Source organism: Stenella coeruleoalba (assembly GCF_951394435.1).
Source record: "Stenella coeruleoalba genome assembly, chromosome: 16".
In the NCBI taxonomy this organism is placed as follows: Eukaryota; Metazoa; Chordata; class Mammalia; order Artiodactyla; family Delphinidae; genus Stenella; species Stenella coeruleoalba.
Window position 1 is genome coordinate 47,901,965 of NC_137162.1, and position 26,576 is coordinate 47,928,540.

General features: G+C 42.4%; 1 long non-coding RNA gene across 8 annotated transcripts in view; it reads left to right on the forward strand.

The window, feature by feature from the left end:
• LOC307175076 overlaps positions 1-21,780 on the forward strand; it is a 100,779-nt gene extending 78,999 nt beyond the window's left edge. For 6 of the 8 annotated variants that reach the window (XR_013824248.1, XR_013824249.1, XR_013824250.1 and 3 more), the window contains exon 7: positions 1,260-5,800. This is a non-coding gene — a long non-coding RNA (uncharacterized lncRNA). Of the gene's footprint in view, positions 1-1,259; positions 5,801-7,772; positions 10,037-10,829; positions 10,931-19,955 lie in introns of those variants that run through there. The other 2 variants (XR_013824246.1, XR_013824247.1) reach the window with 2 other exon arrangements.
• Positions 21,781-26,576: the final 4,796 nt, after the last annotated feature.

Genomic DNA, 26,576 nt, shown 5'->3' on the forward strand with positions numbered 1-26,576 from the left:
CTCCTGAACATCTTAGTCTCTGGGGAAGAAAAGGCACTGATTATAACTAATGAAAAGGAGGAAGCTGATAAGACCAAAATAATGCAGGACACACTCTATACCAGACTTGAATCCAGGCCATTCCTGACATGGACTCTAGGGGTGGAACCATTAAGAGGAAAACGGTCAGCAGCACCTCACACAGTTCAGGGACTTGATACTTCAGGGCATTCAATAGGCTGCGAAGAAACCCATAAATTAGAATAGGATTCAAGGAGTCATCCAGGGACTGAAGGAAAACCCCCTCGGATGTCCTAAGCAACTGCTTAGGATTTGTGGGGAAGAAGGGGGAGAGGTGGTGGGGAGCAGAACCAGCACCCCTGAGAGGCAGCTGGGGTAGGGGAGGGGCTCCCATGCCCCAAGGGGGAAGAAGGGGGACTGTTGGGAGGGCAGAGGATCAGAAGGGAGCACAGCCAGCATTTCCCCTACCCACTTGGGCCCCAGGGAGCCTGCTGAGATCCCAGGCCTGACCCTCTGCCCACCAAGGCCCCCTTCAGCCATGTGGGTCTTGAGGGAGTGGGAGGGAGGGAAGGGGGAGCAAAAGTAAAGACCAGACTGAGGGGACAGGTGCCTCTGAGAGGCAGCTGGGGAAGGGGAGGAGTTTCTACACCCACTGGGGCCCACCCACATTAGGGGTTCAGCAGTGACAGGGGAGACCCTCAGGAGAGCAGAGGAATGGAAGGGAGCAACAAGTGCTTCCCCTGCCCTCTTGGGCTCCCAGGACTAATGCTCCACCCTCAGAGTCTCCTTCCTGCTGCACAAAGCCTAAGCCCCACCCAGCACCCTAAGACCCCCTCCAACCCTGCCCACACACCCCTTTATCTCCAAACTCCACAGTGCAAGGCACCCCTCAGGCCATGCTGCTTTTCCCTGCCTAGGTCCCACCCCCAAGGCTTTTTCCAGCTACAAGGACCTGAGCCTAGGCCCTGCTGCCCCCACTAAAGCCTGCTGCTGCCTAAGTTCCACTCCCTGTCTAAACTCTGCCTCCACAGCCAAGGCCTTGTCTGGCATTTTTCTTTTTTTTTTCTTCTTTCAGGTTGTGGTTGTTTCACCTTCTAGTTGATTCATTTATATTTTTTCTAATTTTTTATGTCTTTTTTTATGTTGTGGTTCTGTTTTGCCTAGTTGTAGTTGTTTCAATTATATTTTTATTTTTCTTAATATATTTTTTATTCTTTGTTATTGTACTGCGCCTTTTTTTCTTTTCTTTTGCTGTGCAGCTTGTGAGATCTTGGTTCCCAGGCCAGAAGTCGGGCCTGAGCTGCTGTGGTAAGAGCACAGAGTCCAAACTGCTTGACTACCAGAGAACCTCAGACCCCAGGGAATATTAATCAGAGTGAGATCTCCCAGAGGGTCCTCATCTCAGCACCAAGACCCAGCTCTACCCAACTGCCTGCAAACTCCAGTGCTGGAAGCCTCAGGCCGAACAAACAGTAAAACAGGAACGCAGTCCCACCCATCAAAAAAAGAGACAACAAACTATGTTACAGATGAAGGAGCAAGGTAACCTACCTGAAAAAGAATTCAGAGTAATGATAGTAAAGATGATCCAAAATCTCAGAAATAGAATGGAGGCACAGATCAAGGTCTTTAACAAAGACCTAGAAGAACTAAAGAACAAACAAACGAGATATTAATCAAACTAACAAAAATTAAATTCAAAGAAAAAATATTAAAAGCAGCAAGGGAAAAGAAAAAAATAACATACAAGGGAATTTGCATAAGGTTATCAGCTGATTTCTCAGCAGAAAATGCAGGCCAGAGGGAGTGGCAGGATGTATTTAAAGCCATGAAAGGGAAAAACTTACAACCAAGATTACTCTACCCAGCAAGGCTCTCATCCAGATTCGACGGAGAAATCAAAAGCTTTACAGACAAGCAAAAGCTACGAGAATTCACCACCACCAAACCAGCTTTACAACAAATGCTAAAGGATCAGCTCTAGGCAGGAAACACAAAAGAAAAAGACCCACAAAAATCCAAAACAATTAAGAAAATGGTAATACGAACATACATATCAATAATTACCTTAAATGTAAATGGATTAAATGCTCCAACCAAAAGACACAGACTGGCTGAATGGATACAAAAACAGGACCCATATATATGTTGTCTACAAGAAACTCACCTCACACCTAGGGACACATGCAGACTGAAAGTTGAGGGGATGGAAAGAGATATGCCATGCAAATTGAAATCACAAGAAAGCTGGAGTAGCAGTACTCATATCAGATGAAAGCGATTTTAAAATAAAGACGGTTACAAGAGATAAGGAAGGACACTACATAATGCTCAAGGGATCAATCCAAGAGGAAAATAAAGCAATTATAAATATTTATGCATCCAACATAGGAGCACCTCAATACATAAGGCAAGTGCTTATAGCCATAAAAGGGGAAATTGACAGTACCACAATAATAGTGGGGGACTTCTAACACCCCACTTACACTAATAGATCATCCATACAGAAAATAAGGAAACACAAGCTTTAAATGACACAACAGACCAGATAGATTTAATGGATAATTTACAGGACCTTCCACCCAAAAGTGGAACTTTTTTTCTCAAGTGCTCACGGAATGTTCTCCAGGATAGATCACATCTTGGGTCACAAATCAAGCCTTGGTAAATTTAAGAAAACTGAAAATGTATCAAGTATATTTTCCAACCACAGCACTATGAGATTAGAAATCAATTACAGGAAAAAAATTAAACACACACACATGGAGGCTAAACACTGCACTGCTAAATAACCAAGAGATCGCTCAAGAAATCAAAGAGGAAATAAAAAATACATAGAAATAAATGACAAAGTATGACAACCCAAAACCTATAGGACACAGCAAAAGCAGTTCTAGGAGGGAAGTTTATAGCAATTTAGTCTCACCTCAAGAAACAAGAAAAATCTCAAACAATCTAACCTTATACCTAAAGCAACCAGAGAAGAAGAAGAAAACCCAAAGTCAGTAGAAGGAAAGAAATCATAAAGATCAGAGCAGAAATAAATGAAACAGAAAGGAAGAAAATAATAGCAAAGGTCAAAAAAACTAAAAGTTGGTTCTTTAGGAAGGTAAACAAAATTGATAAACCATTAGCTAGACTCATCAAGAAGAAAAGGGAGAGGACTCAAATGAATAAAATTAGAAACGAAAAAGGAGAAGTTACAACAGACACTGCAGAAATACAAGGATCATAAGAGACTACTACAAAGAACTATATGCCAATAAAATGGACAACCTGGAAAAAATGGACAAATTCTTAGGAAGGTACAACTTTCTAAGACAGAGCCAGGAAGAAATAGAAAATATAAACAGACAAATCACAAGTAATAAAATTGAAAGTGTAATTAAAAATCTTCCAACAAACAAAATTCCAGGACCAGATGGCTTCACAGGTGAATTCTGTCAAACATTTAGAGAAGAGCTAACACCTATCCTTCTCAAATTCTTCCAAAAAATTGCAGAGGGAGTAACATTCCCAAACTCGTTCTACGAGGCCACCATCACCCTCATACCAACACCAAAGATATCATAAAGAAAATTACAGCAATATCACTGATGAACAGACACAAAAATCCTCAGCAAAATACTAGCAAACAGAATCCAACAGCACATTAAAAGGATCATACACCATGGTCAAGTGGGATTTATCCCAGAGATGCAAGGATTCTTCAATATACACAAATCAATGTGATACACCATATTAACACATTAAAGAATAAAAACCATATGATCATCTCAATAGATGCAGAAAAAGCTTTTGACAAAATTCAACACCCGTTTATGATAAAAACTCTCCAGAAAGTGGGCATAGAGGGAACCTACCTCAACATAATAAAGGCCATATATGATAAACCCACAGCAAACATCATTCTCAAAGGTAAAAAAGTGAAAGCATTTCCACTACGATCAGCTACAAGACAAGGATGTCCACTATCGCCACTCATATTCAAAAGTCCTAGCCACGGCAATCAGAGAAGAAAAAGAAATGAGGAATCCAAATTGGAAAAGAAGTAAAACTGTCACTGTTTGCAGATGACATGGTACTGTACTATACTATAGAGAATCCTAAAGAGGCTACGAGAAAACTAATGAATTTGGTAAAGTTGTAGGATACAAAATTAATGCACAGAAATCTCTTGCATTCCTATGCACTAAGAACAAAAGATCATAAAGAGAAATTAAGGAAACACTCCCATTTACTATTGCAACAAAAAGAATAAAATACCTAAGGAGGCCAAAGACCTGCATGCAGAAAACTCTAAATTAAAGATGATACAAACAGATGGAGAGATATACCATGTTCTTGGATTGGAAGAATCAGTACTGTGAAAATGACTACCAAAAGCAATCTACAGATTCAATGCAATCCCTATTAAATTACCAATGGCATTCTTCACCAAATTAAAACAAAAACTTTTATAATTTGTATGGAAACACAAAAGACCCCGAATAGCCAGAGCAATCTTGAGAAAGAAAAGCGGAGCTGGAGGAATCAGGCTCCCTGACTTCAGACTGTACTACGGAGCTACAGTAGTGAAGACAGTATGGTACTGGCACAAAAACAGAAATATAGATCAGTGGTATAGGAGAGAAAGCCCAGAGATAAACCCAAGCACCTATGGTCACCTAATCTATGACAAAGGAGGCAAGAATATACAATGGAGAAAAGACAGCCTCTTCAATAAGTGGTGTTGGGAAAACTAGATAGCTACATGGAAAAGAATGAAATTAGAACACTCCCTAACACCATACACAAAAATAAACTCAAAATGGATTAGAGACCTAAATGTAAGACCAGACACTATAAACTCTTAGAGGAAAACATAGGAAGAACACTCTTTGACATAAACCACAGCAAAATCTTTTTTGACCCACCTCCTAGAGTAATGAAAATAAAAACAAAGACAAATGCGTTACCTAAACTTAAAAGCTTTTGCACAGCAAAGGAAATTATAAACAAAACAAAAAACAGCCCTCAGAATGGGAGAAAATATAGGCAAATGAAGCAACCGACCAGGGATTAATCTCCAAAATATACAAACAGCTCATGCAGCTCAATATCAAAAGAACAACCCAATCAAAAAATGGGTGGAAGATCTAAATAGACATTTCACCAAAGAAGACATACAGGTGGCCAAGAGGCACATGAAAAGGTGCTCAACATCACTAATCATTAGAGAAATGCAAATCAAAACTACATGAGGTATCACCTCACATCGGTCAAAATGGCCATCATCAAAAAATCTACAAACAGTAAATGCCGGAGAGGGTGTGGAGAAAAGGGAACCCTCTTGCACTGTTGGTGCGAATATAAATTGAGACCACCACTATGGAGAAAGAGTATGGAGGTTCCTTAAAAAACTAAAAATAGAACTACTATATGACCTAGCAATCCCACTAGTGGGCATATATACTGAGAAGACCGTAATCAAAAGGACACGTGTACCCCAGTGTTCATTGCAGCACTCTTTACAACAGCCAGCACATGGAAACAACCTGAATGTCCAACAGCAGATGAATGGATAAAGAAGATTTGGTATATATCTACAATGGAATATTACTCAGCCATAAAATGGAACGAAATTGAGTTATTTGTATTGAGGCAGATGGACCTAGAATCTGTCATACAGAGTGAAGTAAGTCAGAAAGACAAAAACAAATACTGTGTATTAACGTGTGTATGTGGGATCTAGCAAAAGGGTACAGATGAACCTATTTCCGTGGTAGGAACAGAGACACAGACGTAGAGAATGAATAATGTGGACATGGGGGGGGGGGGAAGGAGGGTGGGATGAATTGGGAGATTAGGATTGACATGATACACTACCTGTAAAATAGCTAGTGTGAACCTGCTATAAAGCACAGGAAGCTCAGCTCGGTTCTCTGTGATGACCTAGAAGTGCGGGATTGGGAGGTCCAAGAGGAAGGGGATATATGTATACATATAGATGATTCACATCATTGTATAGCACAACATTGTAAAGCAATTATACTCCAATAAAAAAAAAAGAATGGAGGGAAATTATGCAGCTGCTGGAGGCTATACTCCTGCCAAAGGAGGTAGCAGTTATTCACTGCAGAGGCCAACTAAAGGGAGAAGCAAAAAAAAAAGAGTTAACAGAGCAGACATGGCAGCTAAACAAGTAGCTGAGGATGGGGACGGACTTCAAATGCCACTCCTACCAGCTCACCCAGACCTTAACTCCTACACTCCCATATGTACCCCAGAAGAAAGGGAAAAGGCTTTGAGATGGGGCTATTTTAAAAGCCCAGAATATCTGGGATGGATGGTTAATGGTCATGGGCAGCGGTTCCTCCCATCAGCTGTTACCCTGCAGGCCACCAGGCAAGCTCACCAGAGCACACATTACAGGCAGGAGGCCCTATATCAGTGGTTCATCAAATGCATGACTACTCCCAGTGTCCATAATCTCCTTAAACAGGTGGTTGAAGCTTGCCCTATCTGCCTCTGGAATAAGCCCAACACTCCCCTGCCCCAACCCCAAGGTCAATGGAGTGACCCCCCACCCAGTTTAGAGGCACATATCCAGGTCAAGACTGGCAAAGTGATTTTACAGTCAGGCCCTGGGCACAAGGAACTTTTAGACATTTGCTGGGTTTTAGTGACACCTCCCGGTGGATGGAGGCATTCCCCCCGCCCCCAAACTGAGACTGCCTTGGAGGTCTCTAAGACCCTACTTAAGGAAATAATCCCTCGGTTTGGGCTCCATAAGTCCATCCAGAGTGACAGTGGGCCTGCCTTTCCCGAATTACTAAGGGAGTCTAAGCTCTAGGTATACATGGGGTTTATACTCCACTTGGAGACCACAGTCCCTAGGAAAAGTAGAAGAAATCAAATCCTCAAAAGAAACTTAACCAAACTTTGTCAAGACACTCATCAACCCTGGATCTTGCTTCTCCCTGTAGCACTTTTGAGAATGCAAGTAGCCCCTAAAGGAAAGCTCAGGTTGAATCCTTAGGAGCCTATGCATGGGAGGCCCATTGCTGAAGGACCCAGCTCCAAGACCAAACTTAGGGCTATGGACCGATGGAAATATACCTTACAGGGAGGGGAAGTAATCAGAGATTTACATGCCTGCAGGAATCCAGAGCTGCCTTCCCTTTCTGACATGGTTTTACATCCTTTCTCCCCTGGGGATTGGCTTTATTTGAAAACCTGGAAGGCTGGAAATCCACAAGACCAGTTAGACCCCAAGCGGATAGGACCTTATCTAGTAACAGTGACCACTCATTCTGCCTTACAATTACAGGGCATAGACCTGTGCCTGAGGAAGTTACTGGGGCACCCATTCAATATATCTGTGAACCTGTCACAGACCTTAAGTTACTTTTCAAAAGGACGAATTTACCAATAAGTAATGGGACAGACAGGCTGAGTAGTTGCCCTTGTCTTACTTGGCTCTGCTGTTCTGTGAAACCCCTTCCTCTGGCAAACATCTCTGTCCATGCTGGATATAGGGGATATTAATACAGGTGGCAGCATGAGTGGCCATTACTGTCTGTTCTTCCTTTCCTTCTCTGCTCTGCCTCATAAGTATCCACGCGGAATGCGAATTCAGTGCAGTAGTAAATTTCTTGAGGCTCACAGCCCGTGGACAAAACCATCCCAGTGCTGGTCTGTCACCCCCACCCACAAGGTGATGCCTATGGATTAAAGCTATCACATTTTACTCCTACGAATGACAGCCTCACTCTCACCTTGCTTAACAGGTCTGCTAATCCTACCCCTCTTGAAGTTCATATGTCATCCCTAACACAGCTTTCCTGCTTGGAGCTCACCCCTCGCATCAACACCTCTAAGGAGTACAGAGCACTCACGCTACAGTGCCATCTGTCTACCGGTCTTGCTGCCACTGCCCCTATCAACAGCCTCCACCAAAGGGCGGAACTTCCAGTAACACCGTGTGGCTGATCTGCACTCTGATCAGTGCTTCTTCCATTGCCCCACAATTAAGTGCCCCGGGATTGACTTCTATGGAAATTTCTCCTACTGGTGCCCTCCACGCTGACTCCATGAATACACACAAGGACCAGATGGGAAATGTACTCTTTGGGGAGGGAAGACACTGGTTGTCTGGTGTTTAGTATATGGCCCTCCTGAGGCCTGGGGGAAAACCACTAGTCAAGAATACCCCAGTGACCCCTGCTGTGCAGGTGGGCCTCTCTCCCCACACTGCAAGGGCACCCCGTCTTGGCTAGCCACTTATGGAGGTGGTTCAACTCCTCAGAAGTGCACCAGGCATGCAGTCCCCCTGGGTACCTCTTCCTTTGTGGCCTGAGAGTAAACCAATTGCCCCATAAGAACAACCCTAACTCCTACCCTTCTCCAGGGTGGGCTCTAGGCTACCCTTGTTTAGGTAGTCCCCAATTTGTGCACAGTGCATGCTAGGCCAGCTGTGTTCCAGGAACCTAGGTATAACCATTCATGATATCACCCCACCCTGAGATAAAAGGGCGATAGATCTCATTCTGGCAGAAGCATAGATTGCCCTCACACTGGTGGCTTCCTGTGGAGGTTTCACATAGCATGAAACCACTCTACACAATCTCAACGCTGGCCCTTAAGGACTTATCTAAAAATATGGGGGATGCCTTACAAGGCCTCCGTACTTCCCTAGACTCACTAGCAGATGTTCTTAACAACAGGCAAGTGCTTAATTATCTCCTGGCTGAGAAAAGGGGAGTATGTGCAGTTACAAATAAAGCCTGTTGCTGGTATGTCAGTAACTCTGGTCAGATTGAGGTAAACATTAAAGAGATATACGAGCAACCTCAAAGGCTACACAGATAGAACACACAAGGTCCAGATCCAAGCTGCATTGGAATATGGTCACACAGAGCCTCCCGGTTTAACCTGGTCTCCTCCACCTGTCGGTCCAGTAACTGCTGTTATCCTCCTGCTCATTTTGGGGCCTCGCCTCCTTCACTGCCTCGTCAACTTCCTTAGTGAATGGACTGAAGCCATCAGACTGCAGATGATACTAACACAAGGGTACGAGCAACTGGGACTGCGGCCTGGTGAGCAGCAGACATATTTCCGGCTACTTAGGAACACTTCTACTCCTCTAATCCAGGGAAAATCTGCCCCCATATTCAGCGAGAAGTGGCTTCAGAAGGCAGAACTTTGACCTTCAGCGCCCCTCAAGAATGAGGAACAGTGACAAGGAAAGGAGGGATTTTGTTGCCAGAGCTGTGCCAGGTCTTTACGCAAAACCCACCAACCCGCCCCTCCCCACCCCCGAACAGGAATAAACATGTATCTTTAAGTCACAGGATCTGCAGACAAAAGGAGGAAGCTATACAGAGCGACAAAAAAAAAAAAAAAACCAGATAGAAACAGCTGGAACCAAGGTGGCAACGAATCTCACCTGCAACAGACCCTCAGTCTCATCACACGCTGATTTTACCACATCAGCTACTGGATGACACACGTACTGGTGGCCATGCCTGGAAGATGGGGACCAAAGGATAGAAGGGGGTGCACCCCATATCCAGGAAAAAGCTGCCCCTTCCCCAGTAGACTAATGCATCTGTCTCCCCGTCGTTAGCCTCACTCCTCCTCCCTTCACTCTTCACTCTTTAAAATCGAATCCGTCTCACCCCCGTGGGTGAGAAGTTGATCTGTGAACTAAGATCTCGCTTCTTCATTCCTTGGCCACAGAATAAACCTTGGGCTGCGTCGGTCTCAGCTTCGGTTTCCTTTTCTGGCTGCACAAACCTGAACTAGCATCTATTCTATACTTTCTTTTCATTTTTGTCCTTATACCAATAACAAGTATTATTGAAAATAATCTCTTAAAAAGAAAAGTCTTGGTTTTGTAAATCAGAAAAGGAGAACAACTTATCCGCCTAAGACTCAAGAAGCTCCAGCTCCACCTTCAGCTCCCAAAGCTGAAATTCTACTTAAAGAATTCCCTGAACAATTTGCTTACGGGACATTAACACTATCTTTAAGTATTGTGTAAGTATTAAAAAATGACATCATAAAAGCTGACATTACTATGTACTTTGTACATACACGCTCTTCCACATAAATAAGTTTGATACATACACCTTACCATAATACATGATCCTGTAATCATGTATTAATTATCTACCCCATGTCTATAAGCATGTACATCAGCCTACTGATACTATAGGACACATTAAACATTTCAATCCATATTAGATTCCAGTCCCTATGAAATATTCAAAGGGGTAATTGAAGTGATCGTTATTATATAAGACATGTTTATTAGTTGTACATACCACATTATGTCCAAACATTTCCAGGCAACATGCTTATCATAACCAATAACCAGAGCTTAACCAAAAGCCTTGATACACCATCAACCCACTGAAACATGCCTCTCTCCTCGTTCTGGGCCCAAGAACCACAGGGATTTCTAGAAATGAATTATATCTGGCATCTGGTTCTTACGTTGGGGCCATCACACCTAAAACTGCCCACTCTTTCCCTTTAAATAAGACATCTGGCTGGACTATCAAACCAGCTTATGCTCACACATAACTGGTTTCATGCATTTGGTATCATTTAATTCTGGGGGATGCTGTGACTCAGCTGTGCCATCAGAGGCCTTAACACAGTCAAGCAACTTGTAACTGAGCTTAAGTTGAATGTTATTTACCAGCATAATCAACTATAATGTGTTCCTGAGTCCACAATCACCAGACAGAGCATTTAGACACATACATATGCACGTTTATCAGGTAAACAGCTTCCTTAATCAAACGCTTCTACCTAACACTAAATCTCATATTTTGTAGGCCATCGTGGCCCTGCCGAACCCCCCAAACAAGGCGAAGCACAGAACTACGTAAGAGCTGGGTAACTCATCTAACAACCTACTGTCCTTCACCAATCCAAAGTTAGTATAACTACAAAGTAGCCTCCTAATAATACCAATCAATTACTTATAGTAGTCTTACAAAGAAAGATGCCTCCCTAGTTCTGCCATGTACCTTAAAAAAAAGTACATTTAATAATCTTTAAAAGAAAAAATATTAAATATTTCAACACTAATTGTAACACAACCCAAACTACTACACTGAATGCCAATATATCACATAAATACATAAATCTTATACGTACAAAGTCCTCCTCAACCTGTTGATGTAGCTTAATAAGTAAAGTCAGGTTCTGTAAATGCCTAGATGAATTTGCCAACTCCATAAATTCATAGGTGTGGTCCCAGCCTACCAATTTCTAATAAAATTACACATGCAAGTCTGCATCCATTGAGAATGCCCTCTGAATCAAAAGATTAAAGGGAGCAGGCCTCCAGCACACTAAAAAGTAGCTCAGACCTTGCTTAACTTCGCCCCCGTGGGAAATGGCAGTGATTAAAAATTAAGCCATAAAAGAAAGCTTAAGTTCTGCTAAGAATTAGGGGGCTTCCTTGGTGGCGCAGTGGTTAATCCGCCTGCCAATGCTGGGAACTTGGGTTTGAGCCCTGGTCCGGGAAGATCCCACACGCCACAGAGCAACTGAGTCGGTTGCCACAACTACTGAGCCTGCGCTCTAGAGCCAGTGAGCCACAGCTACTCAAGTCCACACACCTAGAGCCCGTGTTCCGCAACAATAGAAGCCACCACGATGAGAAGCCCGCACACCGCAACAAAGAGTAGCTCCCTCGCCACAACTAGAGAAAGCCCGCGCACAGCAGCTAAGACCCAACGCAGCCAAAAATGAATAAATAAAATGAATAAATTTATATTTTAAAAAAAGAATTAGGGTTGGTAAATTTTGCATCAGCCACCCTGGTCATAAGATTAACCCATATTTATTAAGAAATCCAGCATAAAGCGTGTTAAAAATTACCACCAGATAAAGCCCTAGCTAAGCTGTACAAAGCCATAGCTAAAATAAAAATAAGCTATCAAAGTGCTTTAACATTTCTGATTACATGACAGCTGAGATCCAAACTGGAATTAGATGTCCCACAATGCTTAGCCCTATATCAAAGTAATTGTAACAAAATTACCAGAAGATTACTAGCATAATCCTAAAAGTCGAACTTGGTAGTGCTTCACACCCCTCCAGAGGAACCTGTTCTATAATTGATAAACTCTGATAAACCTCACCAGCCCTATATACCACCATCCTCAGAAAACCCTGGTAAAGAACAATAGTAAGCATAATTATCAGACAAAAACGACAGGTCAAGGTGAAGCCTATGGGGGAACCTTTTTTATTTCTATGAAATAAAAAAACCAATGGAGGACTTAGTAGTAAATTAAGAACATAGTGCTTAATTGAATCAGGCCAAGCCGTGAAGCGCACACACATTGCCCATCACTCTCCTCAGATACAGATAATCTTTCATAACCTATTACCAAGTACCAAACATAAAACAGGAGATAAACTGTAAGCATACTGGAAGGTGAGCAGACTGCAAAGTGCTTGGATGAATCAAAGTGCAGCTTAAAGAAAAGCACCTAGTTTACACCCAGGACATTTCATACTGCATGAACACTTTTTACTAAAACTAGTTCAAACTTCCCACCAAATTCAACTATCATAAGTAAACTAAATAAAACATTCAGTCAACATCTAATGTATGAAGATAGAAATTTAAACCTGTTGATATGGATAAAGTACCATAAGGGAATGATGAAAGAAGCATGAAAAGTACCAAAAACTTACCCCTTTTAGTTTTTTCATACTGATTTAACTAGAAAACTTTACAGAGAACTTAAGTTAAATTCCCTGATACCGGATGAGCTACTTAGGAACAGTTTACAAGAACAAACTCATCTAAATGGCAAACTAGTGAGAAGACGTGTGAGTAGAGGTGACGAGCCTAACAGGCCTGGTGACAGCTGGTTGTCCAGAAAGGAATTTTAGTTCAACTTTAAATATTTTTTTAGAAAAAGACTTTTACTCTAATTTTAAGTGTCATTCTAAAACACTGCAGCTTTCTAGATAAAGGGTACAACCTTCTCTAGACCATAAGCATAAACAATACCATAGTTGGCTTAAAAGCAGCCAATTAAGAAAGCATTCAAGGTCAATCACACACATTCATCTTAATATTAATAGTAAATAGAGCAACTCCTAATTTTATACTGGACTAATCTATTCATTAATAGAAACAATACTCTTAATGTAACAAGAAATATTTCTCCTTGCATAAGCTTATATCAGAACAGATAACCCACTGATAGGTAACAACAAAGTAAACCTAAACTAATACTTAACCTATTCAAACACTGTTGACCCAACACAAGTATGCATTTACGAAAAGATTATAAGAAGTAAAGGGAACTTGGGAATCACAAACCCTGCCTGCTTATAAAAAACATCACCTCTAGCACTTGCGGTATTAGAGGCACTTCCTGCCTAGTGACATCTGTTTAATAAGGGCTGTGGTATCCTGAGTGTGGAAAGGTAGCATAGTCATTTGTTCTCTAAATAAGGACTTGCGTGACTGGTCATAAAACGCTTTTACTGTCTCAATCCGTGAAATTAACCTTCCTGTGAAGAGGCGGGAATAATATAAGATGGGAGGACTCTATGGAGCTTAAATTAATTCATTAATCCAAAAATATAAACAACTGACCTTTTAAAGGATAACATAGCTTTAAATGGATTAACAATTTTGGTTGGGGTGTCCCTGGAGAATAAAATAACCTCCTAGTGGTTAAAATTTAGACCAACTAGTCAGAATGCTTTATTGCCTATTGTTCTAAAACACTGATCAACAGAACAAGTTATCCTAGGGATAACTGTGCAATCCTATTCTAGAGTTCATATCAACCACAGGGTTTACGACCTTGGTGCTGGATCAGGACATTGCAATGGTTTAACTGCTATTAATGGTCTCTTTGTTCAACAGTTAAAGTCCTACATGATCTGAGTTCAGACTGGAATAATCCTGGTCGGTTTCTATCTACTATAGATTTCTCCCAATAAGAAAGGACCAGAGAAAGAAGGCCTACTTTACAAAATGTATTTGAACTAAATGGTGATATAATCTACATTCAATTAATTTATACATACCCTACTGTAGGCAAGGTTTGTCAGGGTTTGCAGAGCCCGGCAACTGCGTGAAACTTAAACCTTTATCCACAGAGGTTCAAGTCCTCTTCCTAAGAATATGTTTATAATCAACATTCTTTCACTAATTACCCAATTTTACTCGCTGTAGCATTCCTTACATTAACTGAACGGAAAATCCTAGGCTGTATGCAAATCCAGAAAGCGCCAAACATGGTCAGCCCCTGTGGGTTATTACAACCCATTGCTGATGCAGTCAAATCCTTTATTAAAGCTCCACTATGACCGTCAAGATCATCAGTTTATGTATTTATTACTGCACCAGTGCTAGCCTTAGCCCTGGCTCTCACAGTATGAATTCCTCTTCCCATAACTTCTCCACCAATTACTATAAACCTAGGCATACTATTTATATTAGCTGTATCAAGCCTAGCCATTTATTCCATCCTCTGACCTGGATGAGCTTCAGATTCAAAATATGAACTAATTAGAGCTCTGCAGGCAGTAGCACAATCTCATATGAAGTAACATTAGCAATTATTCTCGTATCAGTCCTGCTGGTAAGTGGATCATTTACACTATCAACAGTAATCGCACAAAAAACACCTCTGACTAATTTTCCCATCCTGACCCCTACCCATAATTTGATTATTCTAGCAGAAATCCAATGAAGCGCCATTTGATTTTGCAAACGTACAATCAAAACGTGTATTTGGCTTCAATGGAGAAAACACAGGCACATTCACCCTGTTCTTCCTAGAGAATATGTCAATATCATAATAAACATGTTCACGACAATCCTACCTACAGGAGCATTTTACAACCACTACGTGCCAGAATTATATACAGCCAGCCTCATCATTAAAACACTCCTCACAATCTGCTTTCTAGGAATTCGAGCATCCTACCCACAATTTTGATATGATCAGCTTACACATCTCTATATAAAAGTTTTTTTTTTTACCACTAACATTAGCTCTGTGTATCTGAGAGGTTTCACAATCTGTAATCACATCAGGCATCTCGCCACAAACATAAATATGTCTGACAAAATAGTTACTTTGATAGAATAAATAATATAGGCTTAAACCCTCTTATTCCTAGAATAGTAGGAATTGAACCTACTCTTAAGAGTTTTACATTCTCCATGCTACCACATTACACCACATGCTACAGTAAGGACCAAAAGTAAGATATTAGGCCCATACCCCCAAAATGTTGTTTTATATCCTTCCTGGAATAATAAACCATATTGTTTTTATTATCATTCTACTGACAGTTATATCGGGAACCATAATTGTAACAAGCCCACACTGGTTAATGTTACCCCATTCTAATAAAAACATTAACCTATAAACTATAGAAGCATCCAACAAATATTTTCTAAAACAATCTACCAAATCAATACTACTTGTCATGGCTATTTTGTTAATCTAATATACTCTGGTCAATGAACACAATGAATTACAAACATCTTTAATGCAACAGCATCTACCATCATAACAATAGCCCTTGTCATAAAATTAGGTCTTTCCCCATTTCACATCTCAGTCCCTGAAGTAACACAAGTCACTCCATGAACAGCAAGCCAGATGCTATTATCAGAACAAACTTGCACCCTTCTCAGTTTTATACCAAATCTCACCATCCATCAACCTAAACAAACTATTAATCATAGGTATATTATGAATCATAATTGGAGGCTGAGGCAGACTTAACTATAATCACCTAGGAAAAATTATAGCCTCCTCGTCAATTGCCCATATGGGATGAACAACAGCTATTATAATGTATAATCTAACCGTAACAATCTTAAGCATGCTAATTTATATCACAATGTCACTCTGTCTTCTATTTATGCCCAGCTTATGTACAACAGCAGGATCATTATCACACACATGAAATAAAACACCTCCCATCACAATACTTATCCTCACCATTGTAGCACCATTAGGAGGTCTCCCACCACTATCAGGGTTTTTACCCAAATGAATAATTATCCAAGAGATCACAAAAATGAGAACAGGGCTTCCCTGGTGGCACAGTGGTTGAGAGTCTGCCTGCTGATGCAGAGGACACGGGTTCGTGCCCCAGTCCGGGAAGATCCCACATGCCGCGGGCCTGTGAGTCATGGCCGCTGAGCCTGCGCGTCCGGAGCCTGTGCTCCGCAACGGGAGAGGCCACAGCAGTGAGAGCCCCGCGTACCGCACAAAAAAAAAAAAAAAAAAAAAAAAGAAGAACATTCTACCACACTAATAGCCATCAGAGCAGTCCTCAGCATATATTTCTACTTGCAGCTAACATATGCCACATCACTAACTATATTCCCTTCAATAAACAACATAAAAATAAAACAGAATATACAAAACAAATAACCTACTTGGTGCGGCCCTTATGGAAAATAGTATGGAGTTTCCTCAAAAGACTAAAAATAGAGTTGCCATATGATCCAGCAATCCCCCTTCTGGGCATGTACCCAGACAAAACTGTATTTCGAAAAGATACATGCACCCCTAGATTCACAGCAGCTCTGTTTACAATAGCCAAGACATGGAAACAACCTAAATGTCCTTTGACAGATGAATGGATAAAGGAGACGTGGTACATATACACAATGGGATATTACTCAGCCATAAAAACACTGAAATAATGCCACTTGCAGCAACACGGATAGACCTAGAGATTATCATACTAAGCAAAGTGAGAAAGAGAAAGACAAATACTATATATCACTTATATGTGGAATCTAAAATACGACATAAATGAACATAGCTACTAAACAGAAACAGACAGAACAGACTTGTGGTTGACAAGGGGGTGGGTGTGGGAGGGATGGATTGAGAGATTGCAATTAGCAGATGAAAGCTAATATATAGAGAGGATGGATAAACAACAAGGTCCTACTGTATAGCACAGGGAACTGTATTCAATATCCTTGGATAAAGCATCATGGAAAAGAATATGAAAAAGAATATATATACATATATATATAACTGAGTCACTTTGCTGTACAGAACTTAACATTGTAAATCAACTATACTTCAGTAGCATTAAAAAAATAACATTCCTATCCTTACTAATCATAATATCTACACTATTACTACCCTTAACACCCACTCTATCAGTGCTGGACTAGGAATTTAGATTAGTGTAGACCAAGAGCTTTCAAAACCCTAAGCAAGTGCAATTTACTTAAATCCTGAAAATAAGCAAGACTCAATCCTACATCAATTAAATGGAAATAAAACATTTTAATTAAGCCAAATTCTTACTAGATTGATGGGCTTACACCCCAGGAAATTTTAGTTAACAGGTGAATACCCTAGTCAACTGGCTTCAATCTACTTCTCCAGCCTTTAAGAAAAAAAAAGGGCAAGAAAAGCACCAGCAGGATTGAAGCTGCTGCTTTCAATCTGTAATGCGATTTGTTGATTCACCACAGGGTCTGGCAAAAAGAGGGCTCAATCTCTTTCTTTAGATTAACAATCTAATGCTAGCTCAGTCATTTTACCTCTGTTCATAAACTGATGATTATTTGCAACAAATCACAAAGTTATCGGCACCTCACATTTGCAGTTTGTTTCTTGAGCTGGAAGAGTAGGCAGCACCTTCAGTCTATTAATCCAGGCTGAGCTATGCTGACCTGGAGCACTGCTTGGAGAGGAGCAATCTGTAGCCTAGTCATAGCAGCCCCTGCCTTGGTAATAATGTCCTTTAGAGGTGTACCCATTACGACTGCACGGTTCAGAAACTGACTTGTCCCACTAATAACTGGGGCACCCGATATAGCATTTCCCCGAATAAATAATATAAACTTTTAGTTACTTCCCCCACCATTCATTCTTACTCCTGGTATCATCAGTAGTAGAAGCTGGTGCTGGTACCGGTGGAACCGTATATTCAGCTCTAGCCGTCAATCAGGCCCATGCAGGAGCCTCTGTCGACCTAACCACTTTCTCCTAACATTTAGCAAGTATCTCTTCAATACTTAGTGCTATTAAATTTATTACTATAGGGCTTCCCGGGTGGCGCAGTGGTTGAGAGTCCGCCTGCCGATGCAGGGGACACAGGTTCGTGTCCCGGTCCGGGAGGATCCCACATGCCGCGGAGCAGCTGGGCCTGTGAGCCATGGCCGCTGAGCCTGCGCGTCCGGAGCCTTGCTCCACAACGGGAGAGGCCACAACAGTGAGAGGCCCGCGTGCGCCAAAAAAAAAAAAAAAAAAAAAAAAAAAAAAAAAAAATTATTACTGTAGTTTTTAATATAAAACCAGCAGACACATCTCCACACCAAACACCATTATTTGATCTCCCCAACTATAGCCATATTACTATAATCGTCACTCTCAGTCCTAGCAGCCTAAATTACCATACTGTTAACAGATACAAACCTAAACGCTACTTTCTTTGACTCTGCAGGAGGAGACCCAATCCTGTATCAACACCTATTTTGATTCTTTGGTCACCCAGAAGTCTCTATTCGTAGCCTACCAGGGTTTGAAATGATCTCACAATCATTACATACTACTTAGGACAAAAAGAGCCTTTCAGATATATGGGAAGACTATGAATCACGTCCATTGGCTTTTTAGGATTTATCTTGTGGGCCCATCAGATGTTTACCGGGGGAAAGATGTTGACCCCTGAGCACACTTCACATCAGCCACCAAAATTATTTCTATTCCTACAGGAGTAAAAGTATTTAGCTGATTTGCAACTCTTCACGGAGGTCATATTACATGATCTCCCACTATATTATGAGCTTTAGGCTTTATTTTTCTCCTTACAGTAGGTGGTTTGACAGGAATCATCTTAGCCAGTTCATCCCGGGACACTGTCCTCCATGATACAGACTATGTAGTAGCACATTCCATCATGTAATGTCAGGGGGAGCAGTCTCCACTATTACAGGAGGCTTCCTACACTGATTCCCACTGTGCTCAGCTTACACACTTAACTCAACATGAGCAAAAATTCCCTTCACAACTCTCTTTGTAGTAGTAAATATGACTCTTCTCGCAGCACTTTCCTGGCCTTTCAGGGATATCGCTGCATTACTCTGACTACCCTGAGGCACATACAACATGAAACATTTTGTCTCTAGGCTCATTCCTCTCATCATCAGCAGTAATGCTAATAATCGTCATAATCTGAGAAGGATTTGCATCGAAACAAGAAGTCTCAGTAGTGGAAACTACTACTATAACCTATAATGGTTAGACAGATGCCCTCCACCACATCCTACGTTTGAAGACCCTACCTATGTTAATTTAAAATAAAGAAGGAAGAAATCAAGTCCTTGTCAACCAGTGTCAAGCCAACAGCATAATCATTATGTCTTTCTCAATAAATGAGATAACAGTAAAAACAAAAATTACATAACCGTCAAACTTAAATCGTAGGCAAAACTGTATATCACGAAGGCATATCCATTTCATCTAGGTTCTCAAGATGCAACGTCACCAATTATGGAAAAACTTTTACATTTTCATGATCACATTAATAATTATTTTTGGATAAGTTCTCTGGTCTTCTATATTATTTCACTAATATTGACAACTAGACTGACTCAGATGCATACACTAGATGCACAAGTAGAGACATTTGAACAATTTACAGCCATCATTCTAATCTGAATTGCCCTATCATCAATGGGAATCCTTTACATGAAATCAATAACTTCCCTAACCATAGACACTGTGGATCGTCAATGATACTGAAGCTACAAATACACAGATTATGAAGATTTCAGTTCTGACTCCCCTATAATCCCATCAGGTCTAAAACCGGGAGAATTATGACTAAGAGAAGTGAACAGCAAAGTAGTATAGAGACAGTCATCAAATATTACTTTCATCTGAAAATGTTTTTACACTCATGAGCTTTTCCTTCTTTAGGGCTAAGAACACCTGCTATCCCAGGATGCCTAAATTAAAGAACCCTAATATCGACAGGACCAGGTCTATGTTACGGACAATGAGCAGTAGAAGTCATTTTCCTGTTTTCAAAGACAGGACAGAGGAGACGGCTGAGACCCAGGGTGAATCCGGAGCTCATGGTGGACCTGCTCTCTGAGCTCCAGGATAGGAACAGGGCCGCTGGGTTCGCAGGCCAACCACCACGCCCTCCTGAGCAGGATCTTGGGAACAGTCCATGTTAGTGATGAGGCAACCTGAGCACCTGTCACCACACCGACACTGTGTCCTATGAGGGGTGCGTGCTCTGGGGATCACACCCCACACTCAGAGTCTGCCCTGTAAGCTCCTTCCTGCCTCAGGAGCAACGGCCACTCAGCTGCCATCTCCCTCCCCAACTGGCAGGAAGAGGGGAGGGCAGCAGGGGCACCAGAGGAATCTCACTCGGCACCAGCTTCCCAGGGGCAGCAGCAGGGACCACGATGATGCAGCTGAGGCACAGCCCAAGAGGTGGGACCAGAGGGTCTCCAAAGTGTCTGGTCAGGTCCTAGCTCATCTGCACCCTGGACACGCTGTCCCTCCTACAGCTTCTACCTGAATGCAAGTTCTTCAGATGCAAAGAGAGAGCTTCAGAATGAAAGTCAGCTCTTCCAAACTGACCCATCAGCAAACACTGCGGGATTCCACCCACATGGGGGGCCTGGAGTCAACAACTCGTGGACCAGAGTAGACGACGCTGCCAGGGCTGCAGGAGGGGGTGGGTAGTGAGACTTTCAAGGTTGTGAAATTTTGGTTTTACAAGATGAGAAGTTCTAGGGATGGTGTGATGGCTCCATGACAAGGTGAATGTACCTGATGCCTCAGAAACACGCACCTAAATGGTAACGATGGTAAAGGGTGTGTAACGTATTGTTAGTCCACTTAGAAGATGATAAACTTTTGAAATGATGTCTTCTTGCGATTCCAGTTATGACTCCCCTTTGTCACAAATGTGCGAGGCCCAAGCACCCTCCCCCACGGCAGGGGCCGTCATGGTGCCACCCCATGGCTTGTGAGGGACCATTCTCAGCGCGGCTAGTCTATGCTACCTGAGCTCTGACCCGGGGAACCACACAGTGGTGACCCGTATAAATGGATCTGATATACGACATGTTGTGAATACTAGGCCACCAAGGGTTACGGCTCACTCAGCAGAACATGAGGCAGCAGCTTGTTCCAAGGTGCCTGTGCTCATAGGATCATGACAAGATAAACAGAAAAGGGACCACAGGTGAATCATGGCAAAACCCTCAACTCAGACGCTGGAAGTCTCAGACGGGACAAGACACACTGCAGGCAGAAAGCAGGTATGGGGTCTCCCCCTACATGTGATCCTGACCCATGCAGATGGGGTGAGACCACACAGTCCCCAGACCCTGCACCTGGGGTCACACGTCCACACTCACCAGGGGGACCCCACCTCCCCAGACCCTGTACCTGGGGTCACACATCCACCTTGGTCAGGACACCGTGGCTGTGCGGCGTGGGCTCCCAACGTGTGAACAAGCCGGGTCCCTGGGACCTCCTAGGACTGTAGAAAGAAGTGCAGGTTCCATCTCCACGCCTGACATTTGTCCCAGGAAAGTCAGTCCCTTCCTGTTTCACTTTAGTTCCACGTTATTTCCACTGTTCTAAACCTTTCAGGCTAAAGTTGAACACAGTACCTTGGTTCTGGCAGGCTCGGCCCTTTCCTTGCTCACCGAGGTGTGGAGAAAACTCCCCAACAGCAGGGCTGAAAGAGGAGCAGCAGGGCCGGGCTCTGCTGAGTGGGGATGGCCGACCGGAAGGCGAGCGCAGTAGCAACCTCACCTGCTGCCCATCAGCCTTAAGCCCAGCTTCATGGGCCCAGCAATCAATTCACCAGGTAAACCTGCCTCCCTCCTCGCCCTCTGCGTGCTGCTGAATTGGAATAATTACCAGGTAGCCCACCTGAGGAGTCTCCACCGGCCCCAGGGAAGGTGAACCTCAGAGGGGTAAGGACTAAGGCCCCTACGACAGCACTGACCCTGGGGGGCCACGTAACCACACTCAGAGTGGAGCGCTGTTACCCAGACAAGCCCACCTCAGCTCCAGACCACAGACATCTGAGCACTGGCATGCAGACAGAAGCCCAGAGCTTCCCAGTACTGAGGCCAGGCTGGGTCTCTACCCTGCTCTCCACATCTCCCCTGAAGCTCCAGGACTGAGGCCAGGTCTTTACACAGGTACCCACATCCCCGTGAACGATTGCTATAAAATTCCTCATCAAATCACACTGCGTTGGGGACACACAGTCTTTTGCGGCACGAGCCCGATGTGTCCCCCTTTGCCCGGCAAAGCAGTAAAGCTGTTCTTCTCTATTTCACCCTAAACTCTGCCTCCAAAATTAGATCCAGCTCCGGTGCACAGAGGGCAAGCTTTTACCATCAGGTCCTTCATGGCTTGTCTAAAATTACGGGAGATTCCTTACAAGGACTCTGTAATTTCCTGGACGCACTAGCAGAAGTCGTCCTCGACAACAGGCTGCCCCTTGACTATCTCCTGGCTGAGCAAGGGGCAGTATGTGCACTTACGAAGAAAACCTGCTGCAGTTTTGGCAATAACTCTGGTCGGATTGAGGTAAACATTAAAGAGATCTACGAGCAACCTCAAAGGCTACACAGATATAACACACAAGGTCCAGATCCAAGCTGCATTGGAATATGGTCACACAGTGCCTCCCGGTTTAACCTGGTCTTCTCCACCTCTCGGTCCAGTAACTGCTGTTATCCTCCTGCTCATCTTGGGGCCTCGCCTCCTTCACTGCCTTGTCAACTTCCTTAGTGAATGGACTGAAGCCATCAGACTGCAGATGATACAACACAAGGGTACGAGCAACTGGGACTGCAGCCTGGTGAGCAGAATATTTTCGGCTACTTAGGAACACTTCTACTCCTCTAATGCAGGGAAAATCTGCACCCATATTCAGCGAGAAGTGGCTTCAGAAGGCAGAACTTTGACCTTCAGCGCCCCTCGAGAGAGGAACAGTGACAAGGAAAGGAGGGATTCTGTTGCCAGAGCTGTGCCAGGTCTTTACCCAAAACCCACCAACCCGCCCCTCCCCGCCCCCGAACAGGAATAAACATGTATCTTTAAGTCACAGGATCTGCAGACAAAAGGAGGAAGCTATACAGACCAAAAAAAAACAAACAAAAAAAACCCGAACCAGCTGGAACCAAGGTGGCAACGAATCTGACCTGCAACAGACCCTCAGTCTCATCACACGCTGATTTTACCCCATCAGCTACTGGATGACACACGTACTGGTGGCCATGCCTGGAAGATGGGGACCAAAAAAGGATAGAAGGGGGTGCACCCCATTTCCAGGAAAACGCTGCCCCTTCCCCAGTAGACTAATGCATGTGTCTCCCCGTCATTAGCCTCACTCCTCATCGCTTCAATCTTCACTCTTTAAAATCGAATCCCTCTCACCCCGTGGGTGAGAAGTTGATCTGTGAACTAAGGTCTCGCTTCTCCATTCCTTGTCCACAGAATAAACCTTGGGCTGTGTCGGTCTCAGCTTCGGTTTCCTGTTTTGGCTGCACAAACCCGAACCAGCATCTATTCTATACTTTCTTTTCATTTTTGTCCTTATACCAATAACAAGCATTGTTGAAAATAATCTCCTGAAAAGAAAAGTCTTTGCAGTATGTTTATTACCCTGGTTTTGTAAATCGGAAAAGAACAACATATCTCCCTGAGACTCAAGGAAGAGGCTCCACCTCCACCTTCAGCTCCCAAAGCTGAAATTCTACTTAAAGAATTCCCTGAACAATTTGCTTATGGGACAGTAACACTATTGTTAAGTACTATGTTCAGTATTAAAATATGACATCATGAAAACTGACATTACTATGGACTTTGTGCATTACATGCCCTTCTACATATATAAGTAGGATACTTATGCTTTATCATTATACATGATCATATAATCAGGTATTATCTACTCCATGTGTATAACCATGTACATCAGTCTACTGATATTACAGTTCAATGCACATTAGATTCCAGTCCCTATGAAATAGTCACAGGGGTAATTGGAGTGATTGACTTTATACAGGACATATGTTTATTAATTGTACGTACCACGTTATTTCCGAACATTTCCCGTCAACATGCTTATCATAACCGATAACCAGAAAGCCTCAATAAACCATCAACCCTCCCACAACGTGCCTCGCTCCTCCTTCTGGGCCATGAACTATGCGGATTTCTATAAAGAAACTATATTAGGCACCTGGCTCTTACTTCAGGCCCATCTCACCTAAACTTGCCCACTCTTTCCCCTTAAATAAGACACCTCGATAGACGATCCAAGCAGCCTACGTTCACACATAACTGGTGTCATGCATTTGGTATTTTTTTAATTTTGTGGGATGCTGTGACTCAGCTGTGGCCACCAGAGGGCTTAACACTTAACAAGTCAACACTTAACAAGTCAAGCAACTTGCAGCTGAGCTTAAGTTGAATATTATTTACCAACATAGTCAACTATAATGTGTTCTTGAGTTGACGATCACCAGGCATAGAGCATTTACACACATACATACATATGCACGTGTTTATCAGGTAAACAGCTTCCTTAATCAAACCCTCCTACCTAACACTAAATCTCATGTTTTGTAGGCCATCGTGGCCCTGCCGAACCCCCAAACAAGGCGAAGCACAGAACTACGGAAGAGTCAGGAAACCCAACTAGCAAACAGACTGCCCTTACTTCACCAATCCAAACTTAGTACAAATACAAACTAGCCTCCTAATAATACCAATCAATTACTTACAGAAGGATTATATAGAAAGACATCCCCCTAGACCCACCATGTACCTCAAAAAAAATAAAAAGTGAAGTACGTGTTAAAATCCCCAAAAGAAAAAATATTTAATATTTCAATACTAATTTTAACACAACCCAAACTGCGACACTGAATGACCATATAACACACATCAATAGTAGTTGATGTGCGGCTCTGCAAATGTCTAGTTGATTTTGCCAACTTTATAAACACACAGCCTACTAATTTTTAACTAAAATTGCACATACAAGTATCTGCATCCCATGAAGAAGGCCCTCTAATTCATAAAGGATTAAAAGCAGCAGGCATAGCTCACAATCCCTTGCTGAACTTCTGCCCCATGAGAAATGAGTGATAAACATGAACCATGAAAGGAGGCTTCAGTAAGTTATAAGAACTAATTAGGGTTGGGAAATTTCGTATCAGCCACTTGGTCATAAGATTAACTCACATTAATAGAAACCCAATGTAAAGGATGTTAAAGATTATCCCCAAATAAAGTTAAGTCCTAGCTAAGCTGTAACAAGACATAGCTAAAATAAAAATGAGCTATGAAAGTGACTTTAACATTTCTGATTCCATGACAGCTAAGATCCACACTAGGATTACATGTCCCACCACGCTTAGCCCTAAATCCAAATAACTGTAACAACAGAATCATGCACGGGAACACTACTAGCCTCAGCCTGAAAGTCCAAGAACTTGGTGGTGCTTCACACCCTTCTAGAGGAGCCTGTTCTATAAGCGATGAACTCTGAGAAACCTCCCCAGCCATATATACCGCCATCCTCAGGAAACCCTGGTAAAGAACAACTCTAAGCATAATCATCAGACATAAAAATGTTAGGTCAAAGTGTAACCCATGGGAGGGGGAGAAGTGGGCTACATTTTCTACCTCAAGAACATAAAATAGTTTATAGGGAAGTTCTTATGACATTAAAAACTCAGAGGAGGATTTCCTAGTAAATTAATAGAGTGCTTAATGGAAGCAGGCCCTGAAGCAGGGGCACAGTGCCTATCACTCTCCTTAAATATAGATAACTTTTCATAACCTATTAACAAGTACGAAATTAAAAGAGGAGATAAGTTGTGATGAGGTGAGCAGACTGGACAGTGTGCTTGGATGAATCAAAGTGTAGCTTAAAGAAAAGCACCTAGTTTATACCCAGGACATTTCATACTGCATGAACAGTCTGTACTAAAAGTAGCCCAAACGTCCCACCAAATTCAACGGGCAGAAGTAAATTAAATAAAACATTCAGTCAACAACTAATGTATAGAAATAGAAATCTAAATCTGGTGCTATCGATAAAGAACCATAAGGGAATGATGAAAGAAGCATGAAAAGTACCAAAAAAACTTACTACCCCGTTTACCTTTTGAATAATGATTTAACTAGAAAACTTTGAGAAAGAGAACTTAAATATTCTGAAACCAGATGAGCTACTTAGGAACAGTGTACAAGAACAAACTCATCTAAACGGCAAACTAGTGACAAGACGTGTGAGTAGAGGTGACGAGCCTAACAAGCCTGGTGACAGCTAGTTGTCCAGAAAGGAATTTTAGTTCAATTTATATATTACTTTAAAAAATCATAACTTTTACTGTAATTTTAAATCTTATTTTACAACGCTACAGCTTTTCAGATACAGGATAAACCTTCTCTAGAGAAAAAGCATAAACAACACCGTAGTTGCCTTAAAAGCAGCCACCAGTTAAGAAAGTGTGCAAGGTCAACCACACACACTTTCAT